This window comes from Abramis brama (assembly GCF_963993115.1).
Source record: "Abramis brama genome assembly, chromosome: 24".
Classification (NCBI taxonomy): Eukaryota; Metazoa; Chordata; class Actinopteri; order Cypriniformes; family Leuciscidae; genus Abramis; species Abramis brama.
The window spans coordinates 29,608,908-29,623,028 of NC_139986.1; positions in this window are offsets into that span (position 1 = coordinate 29,608,908).

The window sequence follows — 14,121 nt, forward strand, 5'->3', positions numbered from 1 at the left end:
CCCGTCGTGGGAGACGTGGGAGTAAGAGCAGATACTCAACAACCAGCTCGGAAGGGGGGACTTGCCTAAAGACAATTTGATCTTCAATCTTACTGGTCAAGAATTACATCCACAAGAAGTAAGCAGAGGTGGGAGTAAGTCACACATGTGCAAGTCACAAGTAAGTCTCAAGTCTTAACCTTCAAGTCTCAAGTAAGTCCAAGTCAATTTTGTGAAAAGCATGTCAAGTCAAGTCAAGTCACTGCTTTATGTCAAGCAATTCAAGTCAAGTCGTAGCTTGGGTTAACCCCCTGGGGTTGGCTATCGCGCCGGCGCGATAGGCTCGTTTTTTTCCGTATGAGTGCAAAATATAAATTTAAAAAATATATAAATTTTTATCTTATATGCTTGTGTTATACATCAATCGATCCTGTTTAGTGTGTATTTTTTTTGTGTATGCTCATAATAAAAACAAAGTGTTGTGCTTTTCGCCAAATAAAGAAAAATAAACATGATGCGAGTTCTGCCTACTCTCCGTCAGTGAAGTCAATTCTGAAACGCGTCCGAAAATGAACTGTAACTCAGCGAACAGGCATACAGACACACAGGCATGAAGCTTGAATTCTCTTCTTTTAAATGAAGTCATTTTTATAAAAAACAAATATTCACAGTTTATATAATATGTATGTAAAGAGAGAGATGTCAGTCGTTCTCATCTCAGCTAATTAAGTTTTAATGTGACTCCGCCTATGGAGACCGCGCTATTCAAACGCAAATGTGAGGCGATCCATACAAACCTGTGAAACGCCCACATCCGCTGGATAAGGCCGGTGAAACACTGGATGCGTGGCGTAAGCGTCTCAGCTGCGTGGCGTGTCCGTTTTTATTTCGGCTCCCATGTTAACAGTTTAGAGTTTGCACACTGCCTGTGTGAGACGCGCGTCTCAGGCGCGGCACGAGCCGCGTGCATTCTAGAAATAGAACCGACGCCTATTTTTCACGCGACACGCAAGCGTCTTGGAAGCGTTTCCATGCAAAATTGAATAGGAAAATCTGTTTATTTGTCATTTTGACACGAATACATATTAATAAATGTCCTTTTGATGTTTAAAAGTGTCTAGGTTTTGACATAAATGCAAATATAAATGTAATTTACAAAATATGATCGATTTTCAAATACTGCTGTATTGAATGAACAGCTTTTAGCAAACTCTATTGCTATACTGAGATGAGGAATATATACTGTATGTGTTTTGTCAAAAATAAAGTCATCAACTAACTAATGAATGCTTTACTTTGAAGTACGTATGATAAAATGTATACTTTAGTTTTGAAAGACGTTGACTAGTTTTGAAAAGATTATAAAGTATGTATGTGCATGCATATATATATATATGTGTGTGTGTGTATATATGAAGAGTTCAGATGCAAAAGCCTTTAAATGCCATCTGAAATTTTCTTCTAGAATGATCATTTTTATGAAGCTTGTATATTTAAGTTAGCTATAGGTGACACACCTGAATGAATGGCTCATTAAGTATGCAGGGACATTGTCTCACCAGGTGTGAACTACTAAATATGCATGATGCTGTTGGAGCGTTTACGCCCCATCCGCATATTGGCTTTCCAAACTAAAAGTGTTTCACAAAACTAAAATCAATGTATCGTTTTATGTGAATGATTAGGCAGGATGATTTTCACATCATTTTGAAGAAAAACCATCCATTAGTCAAAAGTCTTATTGCCACATATTTAGTATGTGTTTTGTGGCCTTATTTCAGAAACTTAGATTTTTAGTTTTTTCGATAACCTTGCATAAACATTATTATCTCAAAAATGAAAACATGTACATACATGTGGCTCACATATTATGGAAGTCCTGTTTGTGCTATATAGAGTGAATTTACACCTTTGCCATTAATATGTTTATAAGCAACTGAAAAAAGCACAAATGTCAGGGCATGTCAGAACATCTCAAGGACCCCAAAAACACCCCAGACCCCAGAGGGTTAAGCAAGTCACTGGCAAGTCATACAAATGTTTGACAATTTAACTGAATTTATATATTAAAATAAGTTAAAACTGTAGTAGTTACGCACTATGGGATTTTTATTTGCAACAAAAAAATTGCAATATGCATTTCTACTCAAAAGGACTCCACATACAGCTGAGTTGTTAATACAATAAAAAAATAAAAAAAATAAAACTACATAGCCTACAATGTAACTGAAATTAGGCCAACATAAAAGCATGTAAAATACTGAAACAGCTGCTGTACCTAAATATGCCTCAAACATTGCAGAAGACCATTAAAAAGTATTAATCAATGCAAGTATAATGGTTTCTATGCCACCAAATGGCATTCTTCAAACAAGCATCCCCTTATGGAACATGAACATATATATCCTCAAGATATTTCCTTTTTTTTTAAGGAAAGAGAAAGAGAAAGAGAGGTTATTTGATTAAGTATGATTAAAGTGAGTGAATGTGTGTGGATATGTATGAGTGAAGAGTGTATTGTTTGCATGTGCATGGTTGAGTTTGACTGTTTTTTTCTTTTTCGTGTGTGTGTGGGTGTGTGTGTGTGAGAGAGTGTGTGTGTGTGGAGAGAGAGAGAGGTGATTTGAGTGTGATTAATATGTGAATGTGTGTGCATCTGTATGAGTGAAGAGTGTATTGTTTGTTTGCATGTGCATGGTTGTGCTTGCAAGTTCGAGGTTTTTATTAATTTTTTGTTTGTTTTGTTTTGTTTATTTGTGGATGCATGTTGGGTTCGCAAGTATGTATGAATTTTTTTATTTGTGTGTGTGAAGGTGTATACAATCTTTTATGTGCATCCCCAAAAATTATCCATAGGCTTTTCAGTTTTCACTCAAAGTCTAACACTGAAGACCAATTATTAGACAGTGTACGATTGCACAAAAAAAAAAGTTTACAGTTTGACAAAAGCACAAGGTTGTGTTTTATTGTGACTGTACACAAATATAAGTAAACACTTTGCAGTTTGAATGATGTCCTGTACTATGAACTAAATGACAGAGTATGTTTTTATGTTTCCACTGTTCGATCGCACCCACGCCTCTCTCTCACACACACACAACATATTTTAGCATTGCAATCTTGACATCACACTCGCAGCCTGTTAATTATAGCCACAGAGTAAGGCGGGACAGATTAGGTGACCGTTAAGAACCCGCGTATCTAACAGTAGTTCCGCATTACATTCATTACTTTGCACGTGAGTGTTATTTATTTTTATACTGTGTAAATTCATGCACCAATCGTGACGCCCATACCGTTTCAGTTCAATGCGAATACATGTACCGTTTCACCCCTAGTCTGTGAAGCGCCAGTTCCAAGTCGAACAAGCCTGTTAGCACTCTCTGCTTGCCTGCTGCGTCACGTGGTTAGATTGCGGTGCATTCAAAAACAGATATTTATTAAACAGAATACAAGTTATTTCAAGTCATTTAACTCAAGTCCGAGTCAAGCCTCAAGTCATGAATGTAAAGTCAAAGTCAAGTCTTTCATAAATATTTGTCAAGCAAGTCTCAAGTCCTAAAATTTGCGACTTAAGTCCGACTCGAGTCAAGTCATGTGACTCGAGTCCCCCACCTCTGGAAGTAAGTCTTCTGAACAAAGGACTAACCTTTGTTCCAACTAAAGCCACAGATCCTTTTGTCACCAAAAATGTATTGTTTACGTTTTTTCGGACATTAAGATTGAAATGTTGGTACAAAAATTACAAAGTTGATCTATTGAATGTGTATAATCACAATGGTCGAGCGAAATTCAAGCCTAAAAGCACCTTTTTTGTCCACCTGTGTCTAATCCATCTATTGAGACATATTGTAGGCTAGTGGAAAGGGATGTGACTAATTTATTTGAGCAGGCATCATTTCAGAACAAAAAGTAAAATTTGACACATTCGGAAAAAGAAGCTCTTGATGAACTGTGTAGGAATAAACACATTGTCATCAAACCTGCTGATAAAGGAGGTGGTTTCAATCATGAGGCAAATCAATCATGATTTCAATTCATCAGATCCTACGACTCGGTTTCAAAGTGAGATTGAGAAATTTATTCAGGAAGCACATGTTCTGTAACGTTTTCACACACTCTTTGGTTTGGGTTTTTTTTTTCTTTAATGCTGGGGTGCCAGACAGGATTTCTGTCATTAATTAAGTTCAGTTTACGAAAATGTACAAAGGTCTTGTGCAGTCTGGTTTGTCTTTCACAAAACCCCTCACTTATTTGAGAAAAGAATTGCAATGCAATAATACCCATAAAAACACTCTTAAATAGACCACTACTACATTCAATATGACAGACAACTAGAATTCATTCAAATATGTATTTTAACAAATATCAACACAGTTTCAAGTGTCTCAAAAAATGACTTTTTGGTTTGTGTAAGAAGAAGAAAAACAAAAATTAGTACACAAATTGTCCCGCCACAAAAGCTACAAAAAAGAAACAAAATTAGCCCAAGTCACAAGATCAGCAATAATTCCCACAGTTGAATTCGTATAGTTCAATAGTTCACATAGTCAGTAAGGTAAAGAATATATAAATAAATTTCCCCCGATCAAAAAACAGTCAACAGTCAAAAGTCAAGTGTCAAGTCACGTCAAAACAGTATCGTATCCAGAACTGGTCTAGTGTACTCACGACTCCTTTTTCCTTTAATAGTCTGTTTCACGTTATCCTGGAACTTCCCAGAAGTGCGTATACAGGCTGGAGGCTCCCAATCCGTCAATTCCGCTCAGGTTTTCGAACTGCTCACTCGTACTGTTAGCCCTGCAGCGTCTCAACGACCATCCACTAGTGTCACACAATGACGAGGATACAGTGCTTCGCTTTTAATGATCCAGAGCGCGATTGATTAGAACGCAGACGATACACACTTTTGCCACGGATAAAACAATGAATCGCAGGAGTCTTCGAGCGGAGCTCCGCGAGGTACACTCACTGCATTGGCTTCCGGCAGCCGCCTCAACTTCCTTGAACGGCGCACGTCATCCAGATAAAGGTAACTGGGCTGGACCCAAGACATCACCATCTTTGTCGCTATCTTATGACGCCCGCAGATTCACATACTATATACATTGTTTAGATTTTTATGGATAATGAACTATAATTATATTACAGATGAAAGATGACTGATAAATCTAGGATAAATAAACATTTAATTGCTTATTATATGACGACATCGTCACACTCCCCCCTCTTTAAGAAAAGCCGGCCATTAGGGTAAGGCGTCAAATCCGATGTCTTCAAATATTTTTCTCAGTAAATCCAAGAAACTCCTCCTCATCACTGTCCTCCTTAAAGATTTCTAGTAATCGATGTTGTTGTTGTATTTCAAGTTCTCGTGCAGAGGGGAAGCAAGGTTTGAGCCTAGAGTGTCCTCCAGTGTCCTCCAGGACGATTTCATAGTTCAGAGGTCCTAATTTCTGGACTATCCTGTAGGGGCCTTGCCATTTAGGAGCAATTTTTGCTGAAAAGAACTTAACTGCCTTGGAATAAGGGTGAGTGCGCATCCAGACTCTGTCCTTCTCCTCATACAACACTTCTCGCCGATTTTTGTCATAGTTACGTTTTTGACGTTGACGTGCTGAATGAAGTTTCTTCTCAACATACTCCTTCATTTGATTTAATTCTGCCAATTTGTCATAGCAAGAATCATCAGGAGACACATCTCGTGGTTGCAATAACACATCCATGGGACCTCTGAGCGAGCGATTGAAGTTCAACTCTGCTGGTGTTACTCCTGTGGACTCATGGACGGCAGAATTAAGAGCAAATCTGAACTCTGGTAGGAGCTTGTCCCAATGTTTATGATTGTCACTGACGTACGAGGCCACCATTGTTTTGAGTGTACGGTTCACCCTTTCAGTGAGATTTGTCTGCGGATGGTATGCAGTTGTCATTTTGTGTCCGATGTTCCAATTTTTACAGAGCTCCTGGAACACGGAGGAGACAAACTGTGATCCTCGATCAGACAAGATGTAATCTGGGACCCCATATCGGGTAAGAATTTCTCTGATAAGTATCTGTGAGACCGTCTCAGCTGTGGCCTTGCGCAGACTAAAAAGCTCGACCCAACGAGAATAGTAATCCACAAAAACTATCAGAAAAACATTCCCAGATGAGCTCCTAGGAAATGGGCCCATCAAATCCACTCCCAGCATTTCCCATGGACGTTGCACAATGGTTTGTTGCAAGGTGCCGGGAAGTCTACGACATTCAGGCTTGTAACGCTGACAAATGTGACAGTTTTGTACCATCTCTTTGACATCTTGGTTCAAGTTAGGCCAGTACACCAAAGCTTGCAACCTTTTGAATGTTTTGAATCTGCCAAGATGACCAGCAAGAGGGTCTTCATGAATAAACTGGAGTAATTGAGATCGGAGAGGTTTTGGTATGTAAACTTGGTACACAATTTTGTGTGGAAACTGGACAACTCTGTAGACTTTATCCTCTAATATGGAGAATTTGGTAGAGGAATTGACAGTGATTTCTCCTGATTCTACTATTTGTTCGTACAGATGGTGAATGTCTGGATCTGTCTGCTGTGCTTTCCAGATGTCATGATCGGTGATTGGCAGGTCCTCTGTTTTCTCGGGGTTCCCCTTCGACTTCAGAGATAAAGCAGTGGAACAAGTTAGAAGGCCCGGTTCACTAATGTCAACAGGGGCTCGAGACAAAGCATCAGGAACCGTATTATACTTCCCCTTCCTATACTCCACTGTGAAGTTGAATTCCTGGAGTCGAAGAGCCCACCGAATTAGACGAGTGTTAGGTTTCTGTGTTTTGAAGACCCACATCAAGGAAGAGTGATCAGTAACAACTGTGAAGAATTTTCCTTCCAAGTAGTACCTCCATTTTTCGAGAGCCCACACGACTGCCAAACATTCTTGTTCGGTGGTCGTGTAATTTCTTTCTGCCGGATTTAAGGTACGACTGGCAAATGCCAGGACTTCCTCAGTGCCCAGTCCTGTTTGCTGCACGAGAACAGCTCCTAAGCCGACCTCACTTGCATCAGTGTAGATGACAAATGGTAGATTCAGATTAGGATGTCCCAACACAGGTGGAGACACAAGGAGCTGTTTTAGAGCTTGGAAGGAAATTTGACACTGCGAAGTCCAAAGGAACTTGACACCTTTCCTTTTTAAGGCATTCAGGGGTTCAGCCACTTGAGAGAAGTGTGGTACAAACCTATGATACCAACCAGCCATGCCTAAAAATCTCTGGACTTCCTTTATGTTCTTTGGCACAGGAAAATCTTGGACTGCTCTGTTTTTTTCTGGATCTGGCTTGATACCTGTATCAGACACAATATGGCCAAGAAACTTCAGAGAAGTATGGAAGAAATGTGTTTTCTTCATATTAACAGTCAGGTTTGCCTCTTTCAATTTATCCAAAACAGCCTGGATGTCCTGGAAGTGCTGTTCCATTGATGAAGAGTATATAATTATATCGTCTAAATAGACGAAACAGTTCTTTCGCTGTAGCTCTCCCAGGACTCTCTCCATCAACCGCTGGAAGGTCGCTGGTGCATTTTTGAGGCCAAAAGCCATGACCTTGAAATTAAATAACCCCTGATTGCAAATGAAGGCAGTTTTATCTCGACTTTCCTCTTCCATTCGAACCTGCCAATATCCACTGTTGAGATCCAGGGTGGAAAAAACAACAGCACCACTCAAGGACTCAAGAATTTCCTGGATTGTAGGAAGTGGATAGGCATCTGATTGAGAGACTGAATTTACCTTTCGGTAGTCCACACAGAAACGGTAACCACCCGTTTTCTTGGGAATCAATACCACTGGAGAAGACCATGCTGAGGAGGAAGGCTCGATGACATCAGCAGCCAACATCTCATCAATCAGCTGTTTGATGACCTTCTGTTTCGTAGGAGAAACGCGATAAGGCTTTTGTCTTATAGGAACATCTTGTGTAACAAACTCTGTGTGTCAAAACACTTGTTTTACCCAAAACATCTGTGCAGACATCAGAATTCTGTTTGAGTTGGATCAGAAAACGCTCTTTTCCTCTTTCATCTAGGCAGGTGTTTTGGCACGCTACATGCAGAGGGTTTGGTTCTTCCTTTGAGGTACCAGGGGGAATCGCAGAAAAAAGAGCAAGAGGGGAAGAATTATGCCATTCATGGAAGTGAGCTTCATTTTTCAGAAAATAATATTTTTGATTAGGATGAAACCAAAAGACATTGTTCCGGATGTCCATTTGCAGCCCACTGAAGAAAAGATAGTCTAAACCCAACCCAACAGGAAAGGCAAGCATCTGTGGGGCTAGGACAACCACTGGTAAGGGAACGGTTAATGTTTGTACTGCAATTTGTACTTCACCCCATCCTAATGGTTGCCGGGCTCCTCCATCAGCCAAATAAATGGGACCCTCAGTCCAGGGTCTGAGCTGTTGAGTGTGATAACCCATGGTTACCCACAATTTTTCATTTAACAGTGTATATGAAGATCCTGTGTCAACCAAAGCTTGGCCTTGCCAAGAGTGAATATTTACAGGAACAATCAACTGCTGAGGTAGAGATGTGGAGAAAGGATGAGCAGGTGAGTATACAGACTCCATATGAGTGACAGTGCTAACAGTTGGATGATTATCATGGTTACCTTTAACAGGATTTGGACCTTGCTGACCTTTATAGTTTTTGTTCTTAACAGGCCCACCCTGAGGACAAGAATTCGGAGCGTGAGGTCCTTTACACCGCCAACAGAAGGGAGATTTAGAGGAGTCCTGTGATACTGAAGCTGGTACAGGGTTAGCCAACTGACTTGGAGCAGGATTACTTATTCTGAGTTTCCAAGGTTTTTTCTGTTGTTCATACTGCAATCTTTTTCCAACTGTTGCCCAAGACGGACTAGACCACTAACAGAAGTAACTCCATTACTTCGAAGTTGACTTGCCATCTGAGGATTGATGTTCTTCAAGATCAACTTAATAACTTCATCCTCTTCAATTTGTGGCTTCCATCGTTTGCACAGAGCTCGATACATGTAAGCAAAATCTCTTATGCTCTCACCTTCCTGCTGTACACGTGTTCTTACTCTCTCCGCTAACTCATCCTCGTAATCTTCTGACAAGAAGGCAGCAAGAAACTTTGCTTCAAACTCCTGCCAAGTGTTTGTCTCAAATCGAGTAACATCCCACCAGTCTCTAGCTGTACCATGCAGCACATTCCTGAGTGTTGCTATTAATTCTTCATCAGAAAGAGGGTGAAGAGCCATGAAATCATAACATTTCTCCAAAAAGATCAAAGTATCATCACAGTCTTCTAGTCGGCCAAAGCATGGGAACTGGATTTTCACAGGCTGTTTACCCAAAAAACGTCCTCTACCTTCAACAGTGGTAACCACCTCACTTGTGGAATTAAGCTCAGAGTCACCCAGACCATATTGAAATGTTGAATGGAGTCGCTGTAATCTGGTGCATATCCGCAGCAGTAGAAGCAGATGGTGATGCAACTGTTGGTACAGAAACATTGGCTTTCACTGAACTCTGCTGTGATGACTTGAGAGCTTCAATGTCTTTAGCTAATTGATGAAAATGTTGTGTGCACTGGTGGAGTTCATTCTGTAAATTACTATTTGAACCTGTCTGAGCAAGAAAGGTATTAATTTGTTGAGTATATTGATCAGTGGTCTTTTGTATGAGATCCAGAGTATTAGCCATTGGTTCCATGACTGTATTGAAATCCTTCAATACCTCTGCATGATGATTCATTAGTTGCCAATGCAGCATGTTATTAAACTCTTTCCGGAAATACTCAAACTGATTACTCATAAGCTGTTTTATTTCTGTTGTTTGTTTCACAGATGCAGTATCCACATGCAAGGTGAGAGTATCCATAGTGTTTTTCAGCTCTCCAACTTCAGTAAACAAGGTGTCTTTTAGACTCTGGTATTGTGTTCTGGTCATTTCACTCAGTTGCTGAAGAGTCAGAGTGTCCATAAATCCAGTTAATCCTAAGGAGGGCTGAGATGAAGGTGATATTGGGGGTCTGAGATCAAAACTTCCTGTTAAGTCCATATCTAGCAGAGTGTGTTGAGATGAAATGGCCTGAAAACCTTCTAAGGTGCTGCTAGGGAGGGTGCTAGGAGGAAAGGATTGAGTTCCATCTTGATCTAAAGCCATAACATCCATAAGATCCTCTTTAAAAATCTTGGTTGGGGTTTGGTTTTGATCTCCCTCCATTTCATGGCAAGACCTGCTTGGAGATGCAGCCATTTTGCTTGAAGAATTGGGTGTTGTTTTTAGTTGTTTGAAATAATGAAGGTCTGATTTGAGTGCATTTTTCTTCTCACAAGTGTTTAATATTTGAGTCCCATCTGGGGTGCCATTTTTATGTAACGTTTTCACACACTCTTTGGTTTGGTTTTTTTTTTTTCTTTAATGCTGGGGTGCCAGACAGGATTTCTGTCATTAATTTAGTTCAGTTTACGAAAAGGTACAAAGGTCTTGTGCAGTCTGGTTTGTCTTTCACAAAACCCCTCACTTATTTGAGAAAAGAATTGCAATGCAATAATACCCATAAAAAACACTCTTAAATAGACCACTACTACATTCAATATGACAGACAACTAGAATTCATTCAAATATGTATTTTAACAAATATCAACACAGTTTCAAGTGTCTCAAAAAATGACTTTTTGGTTTGTGTAAGAAGAAGAAAAACAAAAATTAGTACACAAATTGTCCCGCCACAAAAGCTACAAAAAAGAAACAAAATTAGCCCAAGTCACAAGATCAGCAATAATTCCCACAGTTGAATTCGTATAGTTCAATAGTTCACATAGTCAGTTAGGTAAAGAATATATAAATAAATTTCCCCCGATCAAAAAACAGTCAACAGTCAAAAGTCAAGTGTCAAGTCACGTCAAAACAGTATCATATCCAGAACTGGTCTAGTGTACTCACGACTCCTTTTTCCTTTAATAGTCTGTTTCACGTTATCCTGGAACTTCCCAGACGTGCGTATACAGGCTGGAGGCTCCCAATCCGTCAATTCCGCTCAGGTTTTCGAACTGCTCACTCGTACTGTTAGCCCTGCAGCGTCTCAACGACCATCCACTAGTGTCACACAATGACGAGGATACAATGCTTCGCTTTTAATGATCCAGAGCGCGATTGATTAGAACGCAGACGATACACACTTTTGCCACGGATAAAACAATGAATCGTGGGAGTCTTCGAGCGGAGCTCCGCGAGGTACACTCACTGCATTGGCTTCCGGTGTGGTATAGTATCCTGTAACCCTATAGTGATGGGTCCGGGCTGAGGACCCAAGCAATCCGATTGGTTCAAAGCACGTTTTATGGGTAATCGCTTTAGTGCCTGGTTACAAATCATACAAAATCACTTTATTATAGAAGACGTTTGTACTACGTTATAACGAATCATTAATGTATTTAATGTATTTTAAATTATACGTTTCATATACTAGTATTTAACCGAAGCTATAGATTGTGAAATTAAACATTTCTCTTGGTAGTGTTTTTTAGTTAGCTTAGATAATAGCATAGCATACAGCTAACGTTATCCGATGATCGTGCTATGAGCTTTTCCTGAGCCTATACTACACTGATACCGCCTTACCAAACAGATTTAGATCAGGCATACTACTGGCATACTAATTGGGTCCTCAGCCCGGACCCATCACTATAGGGTTACAGGATACTATACCACACCGGCAGCCGCCTCAACTTCCTTGAACGGTGCACGTCATCCAGATAAAGGTAACTGGGCTGGAGCCAAGACGTCACCATCTTTGTCGCTATCTTATGACGCCCGCAGATTCACATACTATATACATTGTTTAGATTTTTATGGATAATGAACTCGGATTATATTACAGATGAAAGATGACTGATAAATCTAGGATAAATAAACATTTAATTGCTTATTAAATGACGACATCGTCACAGTTCATCAATTAATTTCTGATAAAGAGATGCAATATTTGTTGAATCGTTCTCCGACTAGACCTGTCTTACCTAAGGTACATAAGAGTTTGGTCAATCCACCGGAACGAACTATAGTAGCAGGAAACAATAGTCTTACTGAACCTCTTTCAAATTTTGTTGATTCTGTTTTGAGACCTTTAGTCACTTCCCTTCCTAGTTATTTGAGAGACACCGCTGGTTTTCTGCAATGTCTTGCAACCCTACAAAATGTTCGTTGTGATGCTATATTGGCAACTATGGATGTGACCTCAGTGTATACTAACATCCCACATCATGAGGGTTTATTGGCTTTAGAACATTTTCTTGATTTGCGCAATGATGATGAGGGTCTTCCGACCAAATTTATCACTGAAATGGCTGAAATGGTACTTACTAAAAACTATTTCCTATTTGAAAATCAATATTATTTGCAGGTTGAGGGCACCGCCATGGGGGCCACTGTGGCTCTTGATTATGCTAATTTATACTTGGGGTTTTTGGAGGACCAATATGTTTTCAACAATAATCCTTTCTTGGACAACATTATTTTGTTTAAGAGATACATCGATGATTGCTTTGTCATTTACAAAGGTTCTGAAAGTGATTTTGAAACATTTGTTTTGTATATGAATTGTCTTAGGCCTTACATCAAATTCACGTATAATCTGGGGATCACTGATGTCAATTTCTTGGACACTTCTATATCAACTGTGGATAATCAAATAGTCTCTTCTCTTTATAGATAAGACACAGCTAAGAACAGTCTCCTTCATGCTAATAGTGCTCATCCAATGCCCTTAAAATGTGGCTTACCTTATAGCTAATTTTTGAGACTTCACCGTATTTGTTCTAGGAGAGAGGATTTTGAGTTTAAAGCCCAGAGCTTGTACATGGACTTTAAATCACAGGGCTATCCTAACAAGTGGCTTGATACTGCACTTGAGAAGGTTTATATCTTACAAAAACAGGAGGAGAGAAATTTAACTATGAATAAAAGAAACAAGAATTTTTCATGCATTTTTAAATCCACATTTAGTCCACTGAGTAATGATATTAAAACCATTATCAAGAATCATTGGCACATTATTCAAAGTGATCCCCAGCTATTGAATGTATTTAGTGATCACTGATCAACCACTTTTTGTCTCTTCCAGGAGCTCTAATTTGAGGGACAAGCTTGTTCATGCTGACACCTACATCTCTTCTCCAACTACTCTTGTTGATGCCCAGGGCAATTTTCCATGTCACAATTGTTCTTCCTGTATTAAGTATGTTAAATGTAAATCATTTACACATCCTTGTACACTAAAAACTTATAATATTAGACAATTGTAAGAGTACATACTGTATGTTATTTACATTATCATTTGTCCATGTTCACAACTACAGTATATGTTGGCAAAACTACACGTGTATTAAGCACAAGAATGATTGAACACACAAGTGCCATTAGGAGACAGGATGATACATCTTCAATTTCTCATCATTTTAAGTTTGCCAACCACTCTCTGTCTGACATGAAGTTCCTGGGCATCGAGAGGATTCTACCTCATAGAAGAGGTGGAGATAGAGATAGAAAATTATTGCAAAGGGAGGCTTTTTGGATCTTTGAACTTAAATCTTTATTTCCTGAGGGTATGAATGAAGAACTTGAATTTTCTTGTTTTTTGTAAAATAATTATTATTATTACTACCTTTTTGTTTGTTTGTTATATTTGCTGTGTCTGTAATGCTGTATCATCCTTTGAAGCTGTATATCTGAAATATTCTGCTATATGTGTGCAAGATGGAACTTGCTTGGAATTCTACTTGTGATAATAAATGTTTATCTGAGATAATTGTATTCAGCTGATTGTCCTTAATCGCTGACCTGCTTAAAAAGGGTGAATGTTGTTTGCTAAGTGAGCACTGAAGATAGCAATGTGCTGAAACATTTGCTTGCTGGTGTCTATTTGTTTTTAACTCACATGCACTTTGCACGTTTTGCACGATGCAATTTATAAAATAGAAAAATGTTTTTTTAGACTTTTGTAGACTGCACACGGCTGACCGCAGTGTGCGGTCAGCCACCCTTTTTTTTCATTCTTTTCACAAGATGTAAAATAAGTCTGATGTCCCCAGAGTGTGTGTGTGAAGTTTTCGCTCAAAATACCACACAGATATT